Source organism: Acomys minous, assembly GCF_964271855.1.
Source record: "Acomys minous genome assembly, chromosome: 1".
NCBI lineage: Eukaryota > Metazoa > Chordata > Mammalia > Rodentia > Muridae > Acomys > Acomys minous.
The window spans coordinates 81,376,407-81,403,410 of NC_140483.1; the positions used below are offsets into that span (position 1 = coordinate 81,376,407).

At 45.8% G+C, this 27,004-nt stretch overlaps 1 protein-coding gene across 10 annotated transcripts in view; it reads right to left on the reverse strand.

Moving 5' to 3' along the window:
- Positions 1-26,318, reverse strand: part of RNF152 (ring finger protein 152) — a 77,335-nt gene extending 51,017 nt beyond the window's left edge. Inside the window, exons 1-4 of one of the 10 annotated variants that reach the window (XM_084785401.1) lie at positions 25,591-26,287; positions 24,338-24,460; positions 16,972-17,040; positions 9,738-9,934 (exon numbers count right to left, since the gene is read on the reverse strand). The gene's annotated coding sequence lies outside the window, so the exon portion shown is untranslated. Of the gene's footprint in view, positions 1-10; positions 80-9,737; positions 9,935-16,971; positions 17,041-24,337; positions 24,461-25,590 lie in introns of those variants that run through there. The other 9 variants (XM_084785405.1, XM_084785404.1, XM_084785400.1 and 6 more) reach the window with 9 other exon arrangements.
- Between the last annotated feature and the right edge of the window lie 686 nt (positions 26,319-27,004).

Genomic DNA, 27,004 nt, shown 5'->3' on the forward strand with positions numbered 1-27,004 from the left:
CCATGCTTACCAGATTGCTGACTGCAAGCTCTTCCCAACTCCAGCCATCCTGTCTACTGCTCAAGGCAGAGCCAGACAGCCCTCGGGGAGCGTTACTTCATTCCCAGTGCTTTACATACCAGACTCCTTTCAAAGACGAAATACTTGCCTGTTGCACTGAGCAAGCAACGGCAAAGCCAGGATTCACGCCCACACTTGTGCCCACTTCCCTGTGCTCTAAGCCCTCTAATGATGACACACCATGGTGTTTAACTGGCTCCTACCACGTACCTAACCCCATTCCAGCTTTCCCAGCACGCTTGTCCATGCTGTCCCTTGAGCCCCATTTATAGATCCTCAAGAACCCCTCAGATACCCTCTTCTACTGTGCTCCTGCTGTGCCCCATCCATCCCTTATTCACTATTCACTACTTCCAGCTGACCTTCCCCAAGGCAGTAGTTCTGACTTTTCTACCATCTGTCCTCACCACACCCACAGCTTTGCAATGTCATCTCTCAGCACTAAGGATGCACTGACTTATCAGAGACACCTGAAGCAGGAGCAACCCCACATTGCGCACTTAGCAGCTACTGTAAGTAACTGTGGGAAAAAGAAAGGCGCTTTCAAAGACTTTCAAAGGGCTCTACCAAAGTATCAAATACCACAGCCATGTCTAGACCTCACGGCATGCTGGCTTGGGCAAGCAAGCCTGTCCAGGGCTATTTATTTATTTAGTACATTAATCATGGCCATTGTCATCTAAATGTGTCATGGCAGATGTGTGGAGGCCAGAGGACAGCTCTGTGGAATCAGTTCTTTGCGCCACCTTTACACAAACCCCCAGGACTGAGCCCAGGCTGCTTCACGGCAAGCATTTAGCTCTAGGCCATCTCACCCTGTTTGGTATTTTTAAATGGGCATTTTCCAGTGTGGAAATAGGGAGTCTCAATGCTTGACAAAGCAAACAGATGACAAACGCATCTTCAGCTAGGGTTACTGTTGCTCCCTAGAATGAGAAGGGAAGAGAAAGCAAAGAGACAGTTCAAAGGAATTCAGGAAGCTGGAGAGAGGGCTTAGCAGTTAGCAGTAGAGGGCCTGGGCTCTGCTGACAACACCCACATCACACAGCCTGCAAAGGATGAAATTCTGATGCCCTTCTGGCCTTCATGGGTACCAACACATATGCTCACACACACACATACCCACATACATATACACACACTCACACAGACATGTTTGTGTTTGTGTGTGTGTGTGTGTGTGTGTGTGTGTGTGTGTGTGTGTGTGTACACACATATAAACAAAATAATCCTAAAAAGTTTAAAGGCATTCAGGACATTTCTTTTCTCACTTAAGGGCATTTTTCACCCTTTAAGACTGATGTATGCCCACTTTCCATACAACTGACAGTCATAAGAGTGAACTATATGTAAAGCAGACTAGACTCCATGGTGTTCATATTGCCAATTAGAGACACAATCCTAACTTGGACTTGGTATAGCTTCCGCAATGCAGTGGGAGAGGCAAAGATGGCAACGAAGTTCAGAGTCACCATTTAAAATGTAAAATGTTGCTGCTAGATTCCCTAAAACTGACCATATAAATCTTGTGCATACTAATTCTGAAAGACTAATCACATACATTTAAATTAAATTATAACTCAACTGCACTCTGATATAAATTTAAACCCCACCACCACCTTTTTGGAGACAGGATCTCTCACTGAACCTGGACCTCATCAATTGCTTAGACTGACCAGAAAGTCTCTGAGCTCCTCCTGTTTCTGCTCCCCCAGCACTGGAATGACACGGGAATGTCACCACAACCAGGTTTCTAAGTGGGTCCTGGGGATTCCCCACCCAGATCCTCATGCTTGCATGGCCACCATCCCATCTCAGTGACCACAACATCCAAACTCGAGGCCACTGACTCCACACATAGCAGCAAGGTAGAGCCCAAAGGTGAAGGTGTCAGGAGCCACCTTCTAGGGAGCCTATCTACTTTGTGTGGCTTAAAAAGTGACTCCAACTCTAAACAAACATGACCCAGAGACACCATCTCCTCATCTGACCAGACTCTGTCACTGGGAGCTACTAAATATGCAGTTATATCCCTGCTATCCCTAGGACACAAGAGGCCCACTTTACAGTAACATATAAACTACTCTGTATTATTGTACTTTATGCTCACAGCTTCAGTGGGAGATAGGGAAGCTCTCAGGTGCACACCCTCACTTGTTCACACTCACCCATAGGTGCACACATTCCCCTGCACATCAGAAAGCATCATCTTCAAGAGCCCAGACAAGCCACTTAAGCCACAAATACCTCTGCTTGTGTGCATCCATTAGCTTTGCACAACCGCATGAAAACAAAACGAGAGTTCACAGGTCAGTGAGCTTTGGGCAGAATACCACGAGAGACTATGACAATTAGAATTGACTGAAAGTGCTCGTATTTTTCTTTTTTTATTTTATTTACATTCATATGGTGTGTGTGTGTGTGTGTGTCTGCTTGTCCGCATGTTTACCACATGGTCACAGTATCTGCAAAGACCAGAAGAGGGTACTGGATCTCCTCGTTACTGCCAGTTGCCATGCCGCCGTGCAAGAGCTGGGAGCTCAAGTCGTCTGCGAGGGCAGCCAGTGCTCTGACACTAAGTAATCTCTCAAGTCCTTCCACTGTTTTTCTGACTAAGGCTAGGTCCATTCAATGAACTCAAACCATGGAGGAAAAGTTGAGCAAGTCCACCAACTTACCATCACGGGAGTTATGATGCCTACAAAGGTACCCATGTCTTCCAAACACCACTCTATCTTTGAAAGAAATCACTTGAAAGTATAGAAGTATTATTTTGCTGCATCCATATTTGTCACCAATATTCTGCTCTTAGGGTGACAAGGGTCCTTCCACGAGTGTGTGGCATGGAAATTTTGGTGGCCAGATTCTGCTGTGACTGTGATGTGTCCCTCACTTGAAAGGGAAGCAGGTTTACCGCCCATGGCATCCCAAGACAGAGTTTTACCATAGTCACTATATACAGGCACAGCGCCAGACATTCATGTCTTATCTCCCTCGTTTCCTTATTTATTTCCTTATTTGTTCATTTATTCATTCAATTCTAAGCTCAGGCTTGCTCTAGCTTTCTTCCTGCCCAGAAAAAAAAATATGGAATGGGAAACCAAACTTGTCCCTTCCCTACCCAATGTCTCTACCTTGAAAACAAACTTCAAATCCCTTTAATTCAGTGAAACCCATCGCAGTCCAAATGCTGCCCTCTTTAGATTTTTTCTTCAAACCACTTTTTCCTCTCTGGGTGTAATATATAAGGAAGGGGCCTTCTTTTAAAGTTAACCAAGAAAGAAATGGAGTGCAAGGCCCATTTTTCTACCACACGTTACAGACCTCACTTCAAGCTCAACAAAAAGGATCTAGCTACAGCCCCAGCAAAACTGCCCAGGGAGACAAAGCAGGGACACCCAGTGGCTGGGCTCTGGCCTTCTTTTGGTGTTCCTGTTTCCTTCTGAGACTCCTCTGGCTTCTCATGCTACACCTGCCACCTTTAATGATGTCACAGTATACCAAACCCACCTGGAGAGCTGTAACAACGTCACAGAAGGGAGGGTCACCCTTCACATTGGGGATCATTATTTCAGCACAGGGACCATGATCAGAAAGTTAAAAAGAAGCTGTGATGGGAACAGGTGCTTGTCATTTGTTACATTTCTCTGGACATGTCCCCACCTCATTCCTTGGACTATTGCTCTGAGAACTAAATCACAGAGCCCAGACACCTTGACAATACTCCACACCAGTGTTATCAGTGCTAGCCTCCCCTCAAGCTCCCAGATAGGCCCTGCCAGCCTCCTCAAGGCTGAGTAGCTTGTCAGGACCACAGTGTTGATGAGAGGCAGAGAAGGCACCCAACCCATCAAGACCAAAGTCCATGTTATGTTTTCTATAACACAATGAATGTGAATTGTGTGTACGTGTGTGCACTAAAGTATGCGTGTATGTGGAGGTCAGAGGTCAGCCTAGGGTGCTACTTATGTAGTGCTTTGAGAAAGCGTCTCTCAGTGGGATTTGGAGCTTGAAGTTTTGGTCAGGCTCGGAGGCTAATGAGGCCCACTTGTCCCCCTACCTCCGCCCTCCACCCCACCCCATCCCCCGCCTCCCTGCAATGTTTACATTACAAGGGCATGTCCCCATGCCCAAATCTTTTACCTGGGTTCTGGGAATCAAACTGAAGTCCTTTTTCTTGTTCACTAAACACTTTACCAATTGAGCCATCTACCCAGGCCAAAGACTGAGGCTATAATGGCAAAATCCACAGTGTTCCCCAGCAGCCTGCAAGGCAGAGCTTTGGCTGATGGCATATGACCTGGAGCCATCAAAGGGTCAGGTTGTATTCCTGAACCACAAACAGAATGTCTTGTTCCCTGAAAAACAATTCAAAGTTCACCTTGGGGCTGCAGAGTACTCAATCTACCAAGCTAATCCTTCCTGTCTCAGGCTTTCTCAACGATTGTAAATGGCAACAGTGTGCTTAGGAGGTATAGATAACCTGACTTCTTAACCTGTTCACAGCAAGAGTTAGTCTTTTTGTGAAGGAGATCACAAAATGAGTTCTGAGTCCAGAAGAGCAGCAGAGCTGATGGCTAAAGTCCCACTGGGGCCAACAAAGACTCCGGAGACCAACAGTATTTGAACAAAACTCAGTATCAGAGCTAAGGACCTCAGCAATGTCTAATAAAATATTTTTTTCTATTGGGACTCTAGATGAGAGAAACATGGGAGAATGGCAAAGTTGAAGGATCCAGAGGATCCTAGAAACCTACAAGAAGAACATTATAATAGGCAGATTTGGGCCCAGGGGTCCCGCTCAAACTATGGCACCAGCTGAGGACAATACAGGCCGTAAACTTCACACCCCGACCCAGATCTAGCCAATGGACAGGACATTCTCCACAGTAGAGTGGAGAGTGGGATATTACTTTCTCACATACTCTGGTGCCTCATATTTGACCATGTCCCCTGGATGGGGAGACCTGGTGGCACTCAGAGGAAGGATAGCAGGCTACCAAGAAGAGACTTGATACCTTATGAGCATATACAGGAGGAGGAGGTCCTCCTCAGTCACAGTCATAGGGGAGGGGAGTAAGGAGAAAATGGGAGGGAGGGAGGAATGGGAGGATACAAGAGAGGGGATAACCATTGAGATGTAATATGAATAAATTAATAAAATAAAATTTTAAAAAAGAACTCTGAATTAAGCCTGCCCAATCTAATTTTTTCTCTGAAACATTCGTGAAACACACCCATCTTCATATCCCACAAATCAGTAATTGAGCCTCTTTCCTTTCTGGCTTGCCCTGCATTCAGAAAGTATTTGCTACTCTACTGAAGTGGACTTCCCTCTAAATAGCCTCATCATTTGCTACTTCCACAATTATGTCATTGATGTAATTACTGCCATCATGACTCTAGCAGCTATTTGTTGCACTATCATTTCCAGATGAACTTCTGGTGTAAAAACAAAATAGCCACAGTAAGATAACTAATTACAAGGCTATTATTACTAGATCAGAGGGTGGCTGGAACAAGATCAGCATGGATACCTTCCTCTGGACTCTACCTCTTTTTTTTTTTTGAGATGGAGTTTATCACTGAACCATGGATGTCACTAACTGACTAGATGGGTTGCCTGCCCAACAGGCCCCCAGGCCCTAGTTGTCTCTTTCTTCCTGGTTCTAGGATTACAGCTGCATGCCACCACATCCAATATTTTAGGTGGGTGCTAGATTACACACTCAAATCATCATGTTTGCATAGCAACTTACCTAACCCCACTTCTGCAAAGACCATGGTGTCATAAGAACCAATAACCTACTGGCGTTATTCCTGATATGGTCCAGGCCTTCCATCCTTGTAATTTTTTTCTCATTTTCTAGAACAATTGGAGCAATTGTTGTGCTTTCTACCTGTTCTTCTCAGAAGACAGTAGTTAACAAACAGACCTTTGACTGGTCATAGGTCATGGAATAAGTGACTATGGAGTGCTCAGCCCTAAGTGGAATGTACGTGCTCCACCTCGCAAGGCTCAAGGATCTTCACAGAGGAGGGGAGGAAAGATTGTTAGAGCCAGAGGTGGTAGATAACCTCAAGGATAGGCACACAACAGGGAAGTTTGTTGCACAAGATCTGTGCAAGTTCAAGCTAGAAAGAATCCCAGAATGGGAGTGCAGAGACAGGGAGGTGGCCATGAAATCCCTCCACTAGCTGAGAAGCCATCAACATTTGATAGCTTCCGGGGCAGGGAAAGTCAGCTTGCTTGCTTCCTTTCTTTTCCTAGTTTTACGTTTTTTCTTTCTTATTTATTCTCTCATATATTACATCCTGACTGAAGTTTCGGCTTCCTCTTATCCTCCCAGTCCCTCTCTCCAACCTCCCCTCACCCGCAGACCCACTCCTCCTCTCTTTCCCTTCAGAAAAGAGCAGACCTTCCAAGGATGTCAACCAAACATGGCATATCAAGATACAGTAAGACTAGGCACACAATCTCCACCCTGAAAGTCAGTTTTCTTTAGTTGCCTGGTAGCTCGACCATGTTCCAGAGCCAGCCCCACTCCCCAGAGTTGGACAACACAAACTGGACTTGACAGAGAAAAAATAAGGAAGAAAATTTAAAGTTGGGTGGACATAGAAGAGAAGACAGAGAGGAGTTGAGGTAGGGGCTAAACTTTGGTCAGAGGGCATTGTATGAAATTCTCAAAGAATTCATGAAAATATTTAAAAATATATAACTTATTTATAAACTACTATGACAATCCAAGTGGAAAATACTTAGAGGACTTCATAAAATGCTTGGGATTTAGTACCTATTAGTTAATTTTTAACTTCTAAAAGTACAAATACCAAAGTCACTTACTGTTTGAAGTTTTATTCAAAACTTACAGTCTCCTTATTTAAAACCTGGTTGGGACTACCACTGCCATTTGCATCGTGTGTGTGTGTGTGTGTGTGTGTGTGTGTGTGTGTGTGTGTGTGTGCGCGCGTGCGCGCATGCAGGTACACATGCATGGACATGGACGTGGACATGTTTGGGAAGGTTAGAGATCAACCTCAAGTGTCAGTTCTCAGAACTCCATCCACCTTGGTTTTGAGACAGGGGTTGTCTTGGTTGGGAATGCACAGATTCAGCTAGGCGGGCAAGCCCATGAGCCCTGGGGATCTACTAATGTCTACCTTCCCATGCTGTGACTATGAATGTATGCCGCTTCACCGGTCTTTTTGCACGGATGTTGGGGATGAGATTCCAGTCTTTATGCTCACATAGCAAGCACTTTACTGACTGACCTGTCTCCTCAGACCATCATTTGCTCCTTTTACATTCTACACAGTAAGGTTTGATTATACAAAGGTTAGTTTTAAGGGAGCAGTTCACTGACAGAGGACCAACTTAGCATACTTAAAGCCTTGTGTTTTATAGTAGACACACACACACACACACACACACACACACACACACACACACATACACACATACACACACTGGAGCGGGGAGGTCTACACATCAATGTATCCTAAGTAGTAAACACATTTAACTAAGCCAGTGGTAATAACCAACACATTACACTTCTGACCACATACCGACTAAATGCTGTAAAAGATAAAAGATTTTCTTGGTGATACAGCCGTCAGCTAGCAACATGGCACATATCATATCCAAAGCAGTGTGGAGGAACATCACAAACAAACAAACAAACAAAAAACCATGGGATTACTACAGTCCTTAAGGAGATTTGAAACTAGGTAGAAATTCAGTATTCCATGCTTTTAACAGTAAAAGAGTGTGCAGATGTAGCAGCCAGGCACAGCATTCAAAGAACCCACATCTGTCACTGCTGTCAGCAGCTGGGTATGCACAGGGCAACACTAAAGCCTGCTGGATGGTGGAACCAGCTGAACGTCAACACGAATTTAGAGGTATCCTCTGAAGGGATAACTGAGAGAAGAGTTAGGATTTGCATAGGGCAGAGGAGTAAAGGGCAAAGGGCTACTTAGGAGCCAACATCTTGGGCATTGTCCAGGGACTGGAAAGTTAATCAGTTTGTGTGGTGAGGGGACCTTCCACTAGATTCCCTAGGCACCAGGCAGGCTTCTAGAGGATCTACTTTTATGCACAGTCCAGAAAAAATTTTAAGTATTTTAAATCCGGGAGAAATCATAATCAACTTGGTAGCAATAAATATAAACTAAGCTGTCCTAGAACTTCAACAGAACACCATTCATTTCTGTGCCTGCAAATAGTCTCTTCTTGAAAACAAAACAAAACAAAAACAAACACATTGCTTCCTTTGTTCCTGTCGGCTTGTGACCTGTGTCCTTCTAAGGACAACGTCCCAGGGAGTCCTCACTTTGGCAACATGGCCCAGCCTTAGTCATGTGGCCATTCGGAGATGGGCTCCCCCAGGTCCAGCTGACCTCTTTATTCAATGCTGTCTCCAAGGTCAACACTGATTCCTCTGAATCTGGTCCTTAACTGGAATTTGTCACCATCAACCATTCAGTAACTCTGACCAAAAATAAGAAAATCCATTCACCTGCTTTGTCCCATTGGACCATGCTACAAAAGTCTATGAGTTTCACCTCTGAGGACCCAGGGTGCGCATTCATCCTTCCCACTCTTACCGGCCTCCCTTGAGCTCAGGCCTTCACTATACTTCTGTGGGCCTCAAGGCTTCTCTCGTCTTTGTCCTTCCATTTGGAATGCACACTTCTTCCTCCTGACGCAAAACATATCTTCGTGTTCTCACTAACTGTCTTCCTCCTTTTTTATGTGTCTCTACTGCACCCTCCGTGTTCCACCCATACAGCCCATCTGCTGTCCAGAGAATAAGAAGCGACCTCTCCTACCTCCCTACTGCTGCTGATTTTGCTACTGCCCCAGAAATGCCTTCCCCACCCACCCATACATCCTGACAATTATGACCTAGTCTCCAAAGGACATCAGATCTTTTTTTTTTTCAGAAAGCCTCCCCAAATCCTCTGGCAAGAAGTCATCCCCCTGCCCCATCTCACTCCAAACTGTCATCACTTCATCCACCGCCACCTGACATTTGCGTCCTGTGTGCCCACATTCTTACTCCTGCAAGATACCTGCCTGCAATAAAAACAGTCAAATCACCTTGATAACTTAGAACCTTCTGACATGAAATGTAATGGAGTATGTGACACAAAAAAAATATCAGCCAAGTTGGGAAACTATCTGAGCCCACACACAAAGGAAGCGGCAACACCAAAAGTGTCTCGATCTCCACACCCAGGTATTAGTTAAAGAGACAGAGCTACAGATCCCTGGACAGAGAAGGCTGAGGCAGCATTCTGCAACAGGACCACGTAGCTACAACTCTAGAGCCATTGCCTTTGAGTTTGAATAGCAGCTTTGTGACCATAGAGAGCCAGTTAACCTCTATGCCTGACTTTCTTCATCAGAGGTCCTAACACAACTTTCTCGGACTCTCATGAGGTTTAAATGCCTACAAAACACAGACTATCACATGTAACTGGTACTATCAAGGTTAGCTATTTTTACTTTACTGATGTGGAAATGTTTTCAATGGATAAATATAGGCATTTGGGAGGCCGGATGTCTAGCAACACTGTTACTAGAAAGAGACTCCACTGTATTGTTATCAAGTCTGATTGTGCTCTGTTGCCTGCCAAAGATTGTGATAGACAGGGAAGGTGATACTCACTGGAGTGGTTCTCTGGAGAATGGATTGGATCCGGATCCGATCCACAGAGCAGTCACATGAGGTTCCAAGTCACAAACAGTTCAGCAACCGAAAGTCTAGTACACAAATAGCCATTGTCTCTTACAAACCGTTCCATTGTTTTCATCCAGATGGGAGCCCAAGGAAACCATTTGACTTACATATTTTGGACAACAATTCTACAAAAACACAAGCACAGATAATTGCTCCAAAAGAAATCCAGCACTGTGCACTGAGTTTATGCTGGTAAGCAAGCTTCTGAGCCCGGATTTTTAATCCGCATTGTTTAGCTGGACTGAGCATAGAAGGGTCTGCTTCAAAGATGCTCATGTTACACAGTGATTCATTTATTAATGGTGTGGTTAATTAACAGCTGTAACTGCAGGACATCAACATCTGTCACTCCCCTCCCCCCGGAATGTTAAGATACATTGAACACACACTGCCACAAGTGTCTCAACTTGGCCTCAAACTACAGACTCATATACCCAGGGCAAGAGCAAAACAGCTAGTAAATTTTATGTTTTCTTTCTTTTTATACGAAGTCCATACAGCTCAGTACTTGATATTCTCAAATGATTTCATTGGTAGGAATAATAAACTCATTTTATCATCTTAATTTTAGAAAGAATACAGAAATTATGAGAATTATAGTAAGAAGTCCAATACTACATAAGACAAACACAAAAAAAAATCTGACTTTCTCCCATGATGGCTGAAGTCCCAACTTTGCCTCAGGCCTGAAATGCTGGCCCAGATGCAGCAGGGAGGTCCCTCATATGAAGGTTCAGGGAAGGTGCATCAGGGTGTCTGGAGGCAAGTACTCCAATCTCAGTGACCTGGAGCAAGGATGATTTAATTTCTTTTCTGCGTTGCATTCTAAGCAGCTGAATATTAGGGGTTCTGTACCACACAGTCACTTGGGCACCTAAGCTTCTTCTATCTGTTATCCATCATATATTGGGGACTCAGAAACCTTCCTTGACCCTCAACAACTGACCAATGGGTCAGAAGGAGGATGGTTGTAAAAAAAAAAAAAAAGGTACTCCCCCGTCTAAGCTTTATCTCATAGCTATATTACTCCCATAATGACAAGAAAGGGGGGTCTAATATGAGCTTCTCAACTGGGGATAATTTTATCTGCTAATGTCTAGAGATTTCTCTGATTGTCTCACAATGGCACCTAGTAAGTAGAATCCATGGACATTGCTAAACATCCCACAGCACAGGTGGGTGTTTCCACCATTGAAATGCTGAGCTCAGTGGCATCCCACGGTGTCTCCTGCATCACACAAGTGTCCACATCCAGGTCCGTCATCACTTCCCACTAGTCAATCCCAGCAAACCCACATCAGCAGTGCTCCCTCATCTTCTTGGTCCTCCACCTGAACTCCCTATGAAGCCAAGGCTTCTAACAGTCTCAGAACACACAGGGGAGCAGGCCTGACAACCTGATGCAGAGCTCCAAATGGAAGGAAGCTGATTCTGCCTGTGCGAGTTGGGAGGAGGCCTACGGATGGGTGAGATGGGCCTGAAGCTTCCAGGAGGCACATCCTATAGCTCTCCTCAGCCTCCAAGGGAACTGCACGAATCAAGGAACACAGATGTCGAAGGACAAGACATTCTGACTCTAGGTATGAGAGGCAACAGCAGGAAAAGGGTTGAAAAATGCTTTTCTGCTCACACGTGGGGTTTGGTTACTGCGTTCAAGAAAGATGCAGGCTTGGGCATCTGAATGACTCTTACACAGTGACAAGCACCGACTTTCAGAAAGTGGCCCTTCTAGAAACAGGTCACACCACTAGACTTCACAGGAACATCCCCGCACAGTCAATGCTCAAGTAATAGTGGAGCTCACTGCCAATCTCCTGAAAGAAATTAACACCAAGTTTCCAGAGATGGCTTTCTTGCCAACAGCAGAGTGATTCAGGCAAATAGAAAATCCAAACCATACACAACTGTCCCCCCAAAACTCACGTGGACCTCTGATTCTTTTACTAAACTGGGTGGCATCTTTTTCTGAATTTCCCTTTCCAATCCCTGGTCTCAGTTTTAAGCATGGCTCCCACCAGTGTGGCTAAGGGGATAGGCGAGAGCTATGCAGAGAGCTCAGGAAAGAAAGTGTTTTCCTTGAGAGCAACGCGAGCCAGAAAGGAATCTCAGAATGGGCCTTGAGAATCCAGGAACAGTGATGTACACGTGAAAGCACAGCACTGGGGACTAGAGATAGGAGAGTCCCTGGGGCTTGCTAACCAGCCACCTAGTCTACTTGGTGACTTTCAGTGTCTCAAAACAAAACAAAACTCACAACAACCAAAAAAAAAAAAAAGATGGATGGCATATGAAGAGCAACACCTGAGATTGTCCTCTGGTGCCCACACACATGCTCACATATGCATACATGTACATGGCGCACACACAAAACAGGACACATATAACAACATCACCCAGGATCACAGGGTGCTTGCACATGAGCCTACCATGTATCCTGGGCCAAGGCATTTGACTTCTCCGAATTCAAGCCTCGCAGACAAACAGGGCTTCGAGCACTGTAAACTCAAGTTGGAGAGCAGAATAGACAGCAGCTTCACATTTACGCTACAGCTGCCGCCCCTATCGTCTATCGGATTTTATGAAATGAATTTCATAACTCTACATGTTTGAAAAGAAAAATATCTGATTGCCTACCACATCATTTGGTGGACATGATCAGTGAGCAACTTCAGTGTGCTTTGAGCAAAATACCTGTAATATGAAGCCAAAATCACCATATAAACAGCAGGTGTTTCTGGCTTTGCAAGTAAAACTAAACTTTAAAAAAAAATTTATATTTCTATGATTATCTTTACCCTCATCTTGGCTTCTCTCAATATTCCTCCCTCTAATCATTGCCTTTCTACCTTTCTCTGATGAACTTCGAAAGACAAAGTCTATTTGACTATTAAGGTTATATGGAACACCACAAGTTACCTAATATGAAAAGCCTCATCAAAGGAAGACATTTGTTTCTTTACAAATCAGAATCTCAAGAGGAAAATAAATGAGGTAAGAGGCCTGGATAGGCCACAGGACAAGCAGTTCCCAGGGAGAGAGGGGGGATCTGGATGGCAAGCAGGCAACCCCTTTGCAAGATTGGGGTCTAGATCAAGCCACACTGACCTTCAAGGAAGAGAACTTCGTGGTGTCACTCCATATGGAAAGCAAAGAAAAGGCGAGGCAAGCAGCCCTGGCTAACGCAAGCTTACGCTTTGAAACTGATCAGTGCCGCCCTCCTAACTTTCAAGGGATTCTATCTACACTGGCTAGATGGCATCTCCTTTTCAATTGCCATTGCTGGCTAGATATGGCCATGAGAGAATGTTGCATTCTATGAGACACAATAGAGAGAGAAGTTTGGAACCCTCCAAGGGCAGTCTCCACACCGGGTGAAATAGAATCTGCAACCCAACATGGGTGAGGTTTTTTTCCTTCTTAGTGAAGATATTTTCAATGCCAAATTAACAAGCACCCTGTAAGGCAGTGTGACTGCCTTAGGACGTAATTCTCAAATATCTTAGTTATTATTTTGTTAGAAAACCTAAGGGCTGATGAGCAGTTAATTTTAATAGACCTGGCTTTACCGTTGAAAGAAAAGGAAACTACCAACCAAACTAGCATTAAGAATTTTGCACTTAACCATTGATATGTAACAAGAATAAATAAATAAATAAATAAAAGAATTTTGCACTTAGAAAGACTATTCAGCATTGTGTTCGCCCAAGATTCCCCTTGCATGGGCAAGCTAATTTGCCTTTTACTTTTGGTGAGGTAAAAGTGAACAAAGAAACCAAGCTTTCTAATACACAGTGAACCTCGTGTCTTGTTGGTTCCACAGGGGAAAAAATGACCTCCATGCCTAATATCTACCTCCCATGCAGCATGCATGAGGCCTAAAAAAGAGAACCAACACACTAATTACAGTGTCTGGCAATCTGATGCAGACTCTGCTTGCAATGACATAGTAGCCTTGGATGAACAACTATTTTTCCCAGGGTTACAGGATAACACAGAGGTTATCATCTGAGGCATCAGATAAATACTAGGAGAAACTGTGGGATTAAATGCCTTAGCAGTTTCCTCCCAAGAAATACTAGAGCATAGAGCCAGTTCTGCTCACCTCCCTACCCCCAGGTGCTACAGAAGATGTGTCACAATGCCCCTCTGGAATCCTTGGGAAGGGAGCACAAGGTCTTGTGCACATAACATCTCCAGAGCAGCCTACGTTTCTGTCATGTTTATAACATTGGGCGAGTTCCAGAAACAACTGAGCTTCAAACAAAAGACAAGGCAATTCAATTGTCTGTCGGGATTATGTGATTTCCTAAGAAGAAAAAGCAAAGAACACAGACTCCTACCTAAATATACCTCAGATGCCATTGCACCAAGACAGCAGAGTACATGTAGATATAAACCCTTCAAATTACCAGGGACCCAGTGAGGACTGGCTCAACACTGACAGTGTGATCAGCAAAGGCATCCTGACCAGGACCTCAGGTTTAAGAGGCTCTATACCTTCTTTCTATAGAGCGTTTTTAAAAGACCTGACTGATTCCAACAAGTCTTCACTAAGTGCCTACTGTGGACCTAGCCTTGGACAACAGCCTGGTCTAGCTCAGCAGCAGCAACTGTTGAGGGCTCTTTCTGAAACAACTCATTAGCTTTACATTTCTAGTGTATATTTGTATACTTATTAATGGCCTACTTGCATTGTCTCCATTAAAGAGTCTTTTCTTTAAAACAAAACAAAACAGTAACAGCAAGAATAAAGAACATTCCAAAATGTAGATTCCTAGGCAAAGGAGCTAACAAAGTCAGCCCCGCCTTCCCGGTCTCTTGGGCTAACCTCTTCCCCTCATCTCCTTCCTCAGCCCCAAGCTTGTTAAATGCCCACATGCCTGTTTCAAGATGGCAAGGAAGAACCACAGTGCACAACAGAATTTCTACATAGACAATTAGTCCAAGTTTCCTTGTGACTGTTTATCTGAAAGTGAAGAAGTTCCGTCACCTAGGCGTTCCTCTGTAATAGACACAACACGGGGCCAAGTCTGTACAAGAAATCTGACCCCAGGAAAGGGACAGACTAATAAAGTTCTGACAAGAGCAGATTTATTACACAATGTCTTCTCTTGGGCCCTTCCTTTGACTATCAGACTACTGAAACAGTGGTCCCAAGGCCTTGCAATTTCCCCCAAGATTCTCAAACCAAAGTATGGAATAAGCTGATGCTGGGTGCAGAACTGCCTCCCAGGAAGAGATTTCACAGAGTGCTGACAAACCGTCAGATCCCACTGCAGAAAAGGCTGGAGCTGAGGCAATGAGGGGGTCAGTGATGGGCAAGACCACACCTGGACTAGGACTGCTTGGTTCTCTATAGCTCTGCCCTCTAGCTGAACCTAAACCTCAAGTCAGCATCCTAAAGATGGACTTTGGGGTCACAGAACCTCTTTATCTGTCCTTCTTCCCAGTGTGCCCACAGTAAATCTCTTTTCTCTGCTTTTCACTACTGCTTGTCTCTTTAGGGTTTTTATTTATTTTATATGTGTATGGGTATCTGTCTCTGTCTCTATCTCTGTCTTAGTCTCTGTCTCTGTGTGTGTGTGTGTGTGTGTGTGTGTGTGTGTGTGTGTGTGTTTCTGTCTCTGCCTCTCTCTCTTTCTCTCTCTTTCTGTCTCTCTGTCTCTGTCTCTGTCTCTCTGTCTCTCTCTCTGTTTGTGTGTGTGTGTGTGTGTGTGTGTGTGTGTCAATGTGCCTGGTGCTAATGGAGATAAGAAGGCATTGAATCCACTAGAACAGTTACAGATGGTTTTGAGATGCCATGTAGGTACTGGGAACCAAACCAGGATCCTCTGTAATAGCAGGAAATGTTCTTATTGGCTGAGCCATCTCTCTGGCCTCTATTGCTTATCTCTTTAACTGGCCTCTTGAGGATGGTAAAAGAGCCTAGCCTGTTAGGACTGCAAGCCCAAGCAATGACTCTACCAACTCTAACAAGATCTTTCTCAGGTGTCTTTCACTTAGCTTAGAAAGTGTCACTGCACAAGAAAGGAGGTGGTGTTCTAAGTCAGCTTGGGCAGCTCCTGGCTTTTTCACCCTCTTTTCAGTCTTGTTGCCTCCAGCTGCTTCTAGTTGGCTCCAGCGTCCTCCTGGGAAGTCGTGCCTTTGAAACTACAAACCACTTAAGAAAAATGCCGTGAAGATGCTGTGATATTCTAATGCTAAGGTCTCGCTGACAATGATGCACAAAGGGAATCCTGCTGTAAATACTGTGGCTCTAATTATTCAGCATCAGTTATGTCCTAGGCTAGCTTACCTACTGGTTAGAGCAGGCTTGGCCAACGGTAGGTGGCAGATGATGAACACTAGCTGCCATTTATTTAGTCCTTGCTGCATATTACAGATTCTCTCAATATTCTCTCTGTCTTACTCTCACAATTCAAGAAGGTTGATTCTCTCTCATTTTTAAGATGAAGAACCCAACGCTCAGGCTGACTTTAGTTATTCAAGGTCAAATCAATGTCACTACCCTTTAAAAATTCCATATTTCTAACCACTCCACTGGAGTAAGACCATGCAGACTACATGGACGGAAACCAAGAATTGGGAGAATAGTATTAGACGTATTTCTTTTACTCTCTTCCACTTTAGCTTTGGCTTTACAAAAATACTATGACTTACATATATACATTAAACTGTAACAATATAAAGACATTTGTTAGAATCATACTATAAGGAACAAGCAGCCAATATTTGAAGAAACATAATTATTTATTCAATATGTGGCTTACTCACTGGTGTTCAATGTCTCAAGTGTTAGTTGCATTCACCTAGAGGGAGCCTACCTCAGGGTTTCTGCAATGTCAGTGTCACAGACAGGACTGGACAGAGTGCACTCAGTCTAGATAAGGCTAGCCCTCTCTCAGAGGTTCTGAAGTGTCAGTGTCATGGACAGGAGTGGATAGAGGGCATTCAGTCTAGCTAAGTCTAGAGGGCAAAGCCATCTGCTGCTTCTCTACGGAACGGGCAGCAAGCCTCATGCAACAAGGCTAAATCTTCCCAAAACACACTAACGTTTCCATATGCTCCAACCTAGTTTCTTTGTGTGATTGATTGGTTCGATTGTGTTAGTTTGCTGTACATTGTTGTGGTAGTAATTACAGTTTCATGTAATTCAAGCTACCCTCTGAGACACTGATGCTGACCTCCGACTCCTGATCCTTGTTGCCTCGACCTCCCTTGGTTGGACAAACTGTAAAATAAATAAATAAATTTGGCAAGGTGGCACACACCTATAGTCCCAGCAGCTGGACTGTAGATAAGAACATGAATTCAAGGTCATCTTTAGCTACATATCAAGTTTGGGGTCAGGGTGGACTCTAGGAGACCTTATTTCAAGAAAAGGAACAATGGAAAGAAAAAAGAGAAGAAAGAGAAAGAGAGAGACAGAGAGATTAAGAGAGAGAGAGAGAGAGAGAATAACAGAGAGAGAGAGATGGAATGAGGGCGAGGGGAAAATAACTAAGTGTTGCAATTAAACGCAAGCATCACCTTGTCTAGTTCTCCAACCATTGGTAATCTCACACTATTTTTTAAAATTTATTCCCTTTACATCCTAATCCTAGCCCATCTGTCATCTCCTCCAGGTCCCAACCTCCCTCTTCCCCCTCCCACCTCCCCTAGTTGTCAGAGATGGGGAGCCCTTCTCCCGTACCAACTAATGCCGGTCTCATCAGGACTGCCTGCATCCTCTTTCTCTCTGGTCTGGTTAGGCAATGTGCCAGAGGTAAGAGATCAAAAAGCAGGCAACTGAGTCCATGGCAGGGCCAGGCCCTGCTCCTCTTACTAGGGGACTCATGTGGAGACGGAACTGCCTTTGGCTACACCTGAGCAGGGGCCTAGGTCCTCCCCACACATAGTCCTTGTTAGGCGCATCAGTCTCTACTGGGGCCCCTGGGCTCAGATCACTATTAACCTGAAAGAAACCAATTTGCAACTGACACAACTGCCAAAGAACATCACATCATAGACTGGGTTTTGAGACATTTCTCTCAGCTCCGTTCTTTATCCTCTAAATTAGAATGTTTTTGTATGAATGTACTCCTGCCCAGTTTCTCCCAGCAACTAAACATATTTCCCTCCGTGGTAATAACACTGTCCATAATGATCAATCATATGAATGAGTATTCTAGAATCAGAAGAAGTTGGGTCAAACGGAGGTAATTATGATAGGAGACGAGGTGGCCAGCCTTGTTATTCAGGTCATCAAGTATAGTCATTGCTTGTTTGCACAGTAGACTGGTGAAATGGGAAGGCCTGGTGTTTCTTGTAATGTGTCACCAAGGAAAAGATTGATTGATTGCTTAGTTGATTGACTGATTTGTAAGTAAAGAGAAAATGGAGGTTGAAAAAAAAAACAATTTTTGTAAGGTGATCCACAATTAGAATTTGTACCTTCCAATCATATTAATATGCTCAGGATAGCCTGGTAAATCATCAATATTTAATCATTATTAGTATAATCAGAGCTATCCTTTAGAAACAAACCTCTTTGTAACCTTCTTTAATAATGCAGGGGAAAAGCATTTGTGGCAGGTCAGTATCAGCTCCTATGTTGTCAAAGACTCACCAACAATAAGGTACTTACTGATCACACCCTCTGCATAAACACAGTGGCTAAAACCAAGTGGAGTTAGGCTCCTGCAGTCCACATGTTGAAGGAGCTTTTGAAGAAAAAGATGCTGTAGATATCAGTGGCCCTCAGAGGGAAGTGTACTTCAGCTACCATCACTCACTGTTGGGTAGGACTCAGGAGGGAAATGGCTTTAGGAACTCATGCACTAGATCTCTGGGGAGATGGGGCTTAACGGAAAAGGCCGTCCTGGGACGTCTTTTTAAAGCACCTCTCTTTATACTAATTAGTTTGGATACAGTTTTAGGATATAGTAATTAAACAGAAAGACACTTTCATCTTAAGTGCTCTTTGTAAAATAAATGAATGGATCAATAAGTGAACAAATGAATCCGAATGAATGAAGAGATTGGATGAACTGAGAAAGCAAAAGCTATTTTTCCCGAGGACTTTGGGGACAATGAAGGATCACTATGGGATAAAGTGACCCAGTTAAGTGTTGAGTAGACATCTGAGGTGAGACTTTGGCAATAGGATGGAAAGAGGGAAAAGGAAGACTGTTGAGGCCACACAATGCACAAGAACCAAGAAAAAGGCAACCAAAAGCCTTTGGGGAAACTACAGACTAGCCACCCCAGATAATGTAGAGTTTTAAAGTCAAGCAAAAAAGTCAAGATTAGACGGTTGGAAGATAGCACAATTGGTAAAATCTATTTGCCACGGAAGTATGAGAACCTGAGTTTGACTTCCAGAACTGATGCAGGAAGGCCAGGCATCTGGCATGGTGGCACACACCTATAATCCTAAGGTCAGGGAGGCAGAGACCTGGGACTTGCTGGACACCCTTCACAACCAGCCTACTTGGAGAACCCTAGGCCAGTGAGAGACCCCATCTGAAAAAAAAAAAGATATGGATTGTGCCTGAGATAGAATAACATAAGCTGTCCTCTGGCTTCCAATACAAGTGCACACACAAAACTGTGCACATGTACATACACGTAAGCAAAAATGAAGACTGGAAAGGAATTTTGGGGATCAAGCCAACGGAAACAAAAGGAGAAAAGAGGAATATAAGCTCCTTCCTACAAGGAAAGTGGAACCACCCCAAAAGTATCAAGGGAGCGAGCGGCCATTAAAATGTCCTCTTGTTCTACATGAGAGTAGGGATAGCAAAATCACAAGGTTGAGGCCAAGGCCAAGGCATAAGTGTTCCCTGTTGGGAGATATGGGGATTGCTACCAAGAAGAGACAGTTACCGTGTCAGGCCGCAGGACGGAATGCTACTCCTGAAGTTCTCCCTGTGACCAGGCCTAGCAAAGCTGTCACCCAGATCTCATCAGCAGGCCCGCAGTAAGGAGTCAGTCAATGTGATTACCCACTCTCAGGAATGGGCCGAGCCAGCCATGGCGAGAATGAGAATAGGAAGGAAGGACTCCTTCTAGGGCCTGGGGTCTTTAGATTGAGTTTCAGCTGCTTCCTCCACCACGGCCTGCTGGGTCCCACCCCTTCTCTGCATGAGGTCTGGAAGGCTGTGTGAGGTCAGTACGGGTGTCATCGTGCCAGCTGCCCGCACTGAGTTTTATTTATGCACGAACCACGAATCCAAGCAGTCTGGAAGGTGTCTTTTCAGACTCAGCCCCTCCATGTCAGCTGCTCACAAGCAGCCCTCTGTAACTCCAGAAAGAGCCATTGTGGGTGCCTCAGTGGCTAGAAGTATCTAGCAGGACATCATGGGTGTCCAAAGCCACGAAGTGCTCATCATATGAATACGGTTTTCTTTAAATCTGATGATAACACCTATAATCAGAGACAGAAAATCCTGAAGTGTATGTAAGGCATGGCAGCTGACTGCTGGGTCCCACAGCACAACAAAAGAGCCACCAGAGGCGGCAGAACACCAATACCTTCCTCTCCTTCCTTCGTGACTTTGTGACAGGAAGTACAAGGAAGCATTCATTTCTGCCACAAGTGTCCTTCACCTGAACAACTGACTTCATAAAGGCATCACAACGGTCACAGAATACAGAAACATATTTGAAAGCTCCCCAAGTGTCCTTCAAGTTGGGTTGCATAGGGCTTGCTCACCGAGACTGTGTTTGCCCTTGGCCTAGCCCTGGAGCTGCCTCCTCAACAATTCACCCTCCATCTTCCCCTGGGCTCACACCTCCCAGCTTTGCACTCAAGTGAAGCAGGGCTGGACGGGTAGTCTCCACATCATTAGCTCAAGCTACTGAGACTTCAGAAGCTAACTCAGGTTACTGTGTTGCTTCTGTGTACAAGAGCTGTCTTTGAAAATGAGTTCACGGTGACAAAAGCAATACTATTCCATTAAATTGTATGTTCATCCTTAAAGTAAATATCAAATCTTAAGAATTCTAATCTATGTGCATGGTTATCTCAAAGCGGGCCACGATGTTTAAGTGCCCAGCTCATCCCAAAGCAATTTCTCTTTGGCAGCAGCCAAGGTTGACCGCTCCCTTTGTAAGGTCTGGTCCATAGCACCCAGCTTTTCTGTATGGAAAGCACGGCAGGGAAGGATTAAACACTTACCACCCTCATAGCCAACATGGTAGTTAATAGAAACATGGGTGTTCTAGAACACTCTGGGTGTCCTGTAAATCCATTGACCTGAAAAAGCCTCTTGGCAAAACTGCTTTTTCTAAATATCAAAACAACAGAAGTTATGCTAAGCCCACCCCTGCCTGTTCTGATCTGCTCTGTTTTCCTGAGCACTTTGCTATAGCAGGTCACCTTCTGGGTGACTCCAGGCCCACCTGCCACTCCTCTTCTATCCTGGGCTGTTCTGAACAAAACCAGGAAGTCTAAGACAAGAAGCAGATGGTAAGGGAGAAAAAGTCTGCAAAGGACACTTATGTGTTACATAATGTTGAGCATGTGACTTGCCAGCATCTGCCTTAGAGATTACTACAGGCCTATCACTGCAGAGTAAACTAGCAAGTAGTCATAAAGAAAATTTGCTCAATATTTCTTTGATAATTAGCATGTAATCATATGAGTAAATATACTAGCCCTTTAGTAAATAACAGTTTGGAGAAGAACAATATTTTTAATGTGTGTGTTCGTGATGCACATGATATAAATTCACCTTCCTGTGTATGCATGTGTGCAAGTATATATGCACCATGTCGCACATGTGGGGCCAGAGGAGCTGGGTGTTAGGCATTGCCTTCTACCGTGCTTGACAGAATATTTCTTTGTCATTCTTCGATGCACACAGCAGGCTACCTGGCACATAAACCCCCAGAGCTCTTCCTGTCTCCTTTTCATTTGTTCTTTGAAGGCTGGGATTCCAGATGTGTGCTCCCACATTCAGCTTTACCTGGGTCCTGGGAACGCAAAGGCAGGCCCTCAGGCTTACACAGAGCACACTTGACCTGCTGAGCCGTCTCTCCAGTCCACAGACCAGAGTCCTTAAGATATTATTGATCACTGATTTATTCAATAACTGCTCATGGCGGCCAGCAAATGCCTTCTCTGCCTTGAGCCAGGCCCCCTGGCACAACAAACCTTTGTCACCAGTAGAGCTCAGCTTTTCCAGTTCTTCCCACTTGTATGCAAAGGCTACTGGCTTGTGGCTTAAAAGGTCCTAGAGCGGGTCTAGAACTATAACAATGTAACAAGCTTCTGGGCAGGGTTATGGTCCTGATTCAGTGATAGGAGAGTCATTTCCTTTCCTGAGTGCAGGGATCCTATAGGACCAAGCTGGATCAAGCCTCTATCATTTCGGGCCTGAGCAATGACAAGCTACTCCCCAAACCAAGGAAAGAAAATTCTTGGGCATAGATATGTGTGGAGTGCCCCATGCCGCAGCAAAATCTGCAACATACTTAAAAATGTGTGAAAAGAACCTTACAAAGGTCTGCCTGTCCCCATTTGCTTTCTAAAGCAGGAGATACAGAAACGTAGGCCTGGTTTCAAGCTTAATGCACAGCAGAATGCTGACCATCTCCTTCAGAGACGGTACAGGTAGGATAATCAGGAAGAAATGAAAACAGAATAGCCTCCCTCTACTGGGGTAGCCTCAGCAGTCAAGGAGAAACCAAGCGAGGAGTCCAAAGTCAGAAAAGAAAAAGACAATCAGGCAGAGGCTGCGGGGCGCCTCCTCAGAGGTCCAGGCCAGCTCGCTCTCCCCTTATCTCTGTCACTTCTGATTAGGCCCCCGTTTTTCTGTCTCCCTGTAAACGCTCTGGGGGTGATTCATGGCTGTGTGTCTACCTATCACTCAGCCTTCGGCTCCTCTCACAGAGCCCGTATCTATTAAGTGCCCAAGAACATCTGCTGAGTGGGTAAGTGAGGTCTGAGAAAAGCAGGGGACCCAGAGGCCAGCTGTGCCAACCTAGAGCTAAACGCCCTTCTGCATACCCCCAGGAAAAAGAGGCTCCTCATGAGTTATCACAGCACACGGTTAAAAAATCACAATAAAGCCTCACACTACGCTGTGGCTATCTTTGTTCTTGGACATGCAATTACATGTGCAGGCAGTTGTTTTCCTATGTGGAAAATTGTTTGTGAGGGCTTTTTTTTTTTCCTATTAAAAAGCCACACCCTTGATTCTATCGCATTATTACATTCTCTGTTATCCCATCATGTGGTTTTTCTTCTTGCTGTAACCCAGGACACACCCTGAATTACTGCTGACAGAAAATCACTTGTCAAAATACCTTCATCCTACCACCACTTTAGTTATCTTGTCTCGCCAAAGCAGTGGCCTTTGCTCTAGCTAGAACAAAATGACTGCCCTACTTCTAATGATTTCCCAAGCTTTCAGTAGAAGGATTAACACTGGTGTCACTCCTGGTTTTAAAGTCACCTTTCAAAGCAAAACCAGGATGGCAAATATCTCAAGTTTTTTTAAACTTTATTTTGAAAGGGATTTGGGATTTTAAAAAACTGTAAAGAGCATCCACTATCGTCCTTACTGCAAAGGGAGTCCCAGGACCATTATAATAAATATAAATAAACAAATAAACAAATAAATAGAACTCCTAGGACCTATTGCCCTCAGCAACCTGACCTCCTATAAGGAAAAGCTGGATCTACCCTGTGTGGGATACCCAGGACTCTGGCTTCTAAGAGAGCATGCCACTGTTGAGTTGTGTGTCCTGATACATTTGAAGGTGAGGCTTCCATGCACTCTGTCAAGTTAATCTCCAATCTGGTTAGGCTGATACCAACAGAATTATCCTTGGAAAGAAATGAACAGGCCAGAGTTTTTGGAAAGGAACCAAAACCTAAAGGTAAAATGTAGAAGGAGAGTCTAATGGTTCGTGTCTATATAAATGGAAACTTAACTAAAGCTCTATCTTCTCTCTGTTCTTTATGTTCCTTCCCAACAAACCTCTCTGCTACCTCCCAGCAATTTAGCACCAGCCCGCCCTGTTGGTGATATGACAGATACTATTACAATGAAAGGATGGGAGAGAAACAATTCTACCTCCTTAAGACGGCCTCTGTGCTTAGCCAATGCCCTAACTGAGCACTGGTCAAACTTCTCATCAGCCTTACAATCCTCAGCCTTCCCACACATAATTTCATTAAATGTCATCCCTACTGTAGACAAAAGACCGTCTCATATCCAAGCCCACATTCTAGTACAATTGCCTGTGTATAGCATCAAAATTCACACCACCCAGTGGAACAAATACAGCTCCAATATAAGCTGCTCCCAGCGACCTCTCCAAAGGAAAGAATGAAGTCATTTGTGATGTTGGTGGAACAAGACATTCAAATGAAGTCCCTAAGGTAGGACAGATTGTGTTTGTTTGTTTCGGCAGCCCCCACTCCCTCACAAATGGAAATGCTATGGAAGCAGAAACACCCAGGCAACCCTGTGTCAGCACTGTGGGCCCAAATGACCCAGAGACACCCAGGCAGTTACCCAGATCATCGTGGTTACCTGAATCTGTCACGTGTCCCTTTCACCCCCTTCTGCGTGATGACATCAAATGGAACTGATATGCATTTGGGAGGCAAGAGGCTGACAAGCAGGAAGCGCAATTGAGACCCAGCTTTGTTCAGCCTGCAGTGAAATACATGCAGTAAGGGTTAGATACGGGTGGCACAGACAGAAATCCAAGCACCCTCCAGGGCCACTGGGACAGGAGTGGGTGTCCTGGGTGGGTAAGAATGTGGGGTGGATGGCTGGAAAGGCACGGAGTGGTCATTAAGGCTCTCCCGGATAAATAACCACCTCCTGGCTCCTCTGCAGACTCCCCCACCCCCAAGTTCTCCCGCGGTAAAGCAGGCACCAGCAACAGTAATCCCTCAGAAAGATAGGAGTCAGGAGAGAGAATAGCATCATTTTAGGGCAAAGATACGCTAGCAAAATACACTAGTTAAACCCATAAAGCTGGCAATGTGGGGCATGTAGTCACCCGCCCAGACACACACACCAGAGCCGCATCTGGGAGCATCCTTTCCTTGCTCCAGCCACCACCTCATGAAGTCACTGTTACTGTTTTGTCAATTACCCTACTGTTTCCAAATCTGTGCAGAGCTCCCCACCACCACACCCCTATGGTAGGCGGGATCCCGGACCAATGCTATCGGAGTAGCGCCCCACAAGTCTAGCTAGCATTGTCCTGCGGCTGTCCTTCCAGGATCAAGCGCCCCAGGCCCGTGGGTCCTCACAAAAGACCCCCGGAATCTGGCCCTTCACTCGGTCCCCTTTTTCCAAGAATGGCTTGGGGGCAACTTCTAGCAAGGAATCGAGAAGTAGGAAGGCAAGACAGGACTGGAGAGGACGACCCAAGGCTTGAAAAGGCTGGGGGGCATAGCAGGGACATGCGCGTGCCTCAAGGGCGCGTGCCGCGCGTGCATGAGGCGAGCTCCCCGGACCAGAGCTCCAGGGGGCATCCCAAGAGTCAGCGTAACCAGAGGCAGCTGCCATGGCCCCATCGCGCTCTCAACTCAAGCAATGCCAGAGAGAAACCGAACTCCGGGGACCACCTCCTTGGGGAAGCCACTCGGGCTCCACACTCCTTTACCCAAATAGGCCACCCCGATCATACTCTGAGGTACCCCCCAAATGTATCCCAGGCTACCGTTGCCCTTTTTGCTTTCCCCTGGGCATAGGCATCCCCGCGCGCCCCCTCTGCACCCGGGACCAGGGAGGGGACAGAGGAGGAAAACAAACCGAAACTCACTGACCTCTCTTGGCAGCGGGCTCGGCTTTGCTACGCCGCCGGCGGCTGCAGCAGCATCGGCAGCATCCCGGGGGTCCGCGTGCTGCCCACCGCGCTCTGCCGGACGCTCGCTGAGGGCGGGCTGCCGCCTGCTCCTCCCGCCCTGGGTTGCGGGGCAGCTTAGGCAGAGTGTCGGCAGCGCCTCCCGCAGCCCAGCTCCCAGCTTGTTCCTTCTTTTGCTTCGGGCGGCGCCTTCCACCTGCCCCACCGCCCTCCGTGTCTGGGACCCGACACTACCTGGCGCTGGACACAGAGCGGGAGCTTTTTGTGTCACCCCCAGAGACCCAAGCAGTGAAAGGGGCGGGAGGCTGAGCTCCCCTCCGCGGACCGCCCCTCCCCGGCGGCTCCACCCCCTCCCGTACCCCACCCGGCAGCTTGGCCGGCACGTCCGTCTGTCTGTCTATCAGTCCCCAGTTGCCAACCTCCTGGTGTGTAGGAGGGGAAGCAAGGACGCGCCCTCAACCCACTGTAGAGCAGCGACCACTTGGACGTCTTGCTTTCTGCGTGCGGAAACAGGACCTGAGAGGGATCAGGTGTGACCTAGTGGCTGAGCACCACTGGCTAGAGCGGCTGGCCAAGGTGGTGACCCAGCTGCGGCTCAGGATTTAGAACCAAGGGAAGGAGGGAGGAGTCTAGACTGTTGCCTTTCCCCGCGGGTTCTTTTTGGCTTCCCCGGAAAGTTCATTAGCCCAACCAGGGCAGGAACCTGTCTATGGGCAATGGGATATGCACCCGAACAGGCCCACGGGGACAAGGAAGCACACAGAACGGGGCGGGGGCGGAGGGTGGGAGCAGGAAGGAGCAGGTGCAAGGGGCTATAAAGAAGCCTAGAGAGACTACCGGGTTCACCCTATTACACAGCTTAACACCCAATTTCGGGCTCAGTGGTAAGGTACTTGCTTGTCTAAAGTGCATGAGGGCCAGGGCTTATCCCCAGCACCCCCCAAACAAAACTAAAGCTTTTAATGTCATGTAACCGCAGGGAAATCTAAAGATAAGGTCTCCTGCTTTTTTAGCTTAATATATTCTAGGGAGATGGGGGAGGAAGTTATCCCTGCCAGTCTAGGAAACCATGTCTGACATCTGGCGCCTTTTGAGATCCACTCCATGAAGAAACAAAACAACACAAACAAACAACAAACAAACAAAAAACTGACCAGAGTAGTGTGTTTCCATCTCCACCATCCAGCTGAAAGATCCCTCTGTGATGCACAGAGCAGATGGCCTCTCCTAGGCTGCGGGTACTTGCTACCTTGATGGGTCCCCTGCTCCTTCCTGGACAGCAGTGGGTCTCAGCCTTCCTAATACAGAGAAACGTTAATACTCCTCATGTTGTAGTGAACCCAACCATAAAATTATTTTTGATGCAACTTCATAGT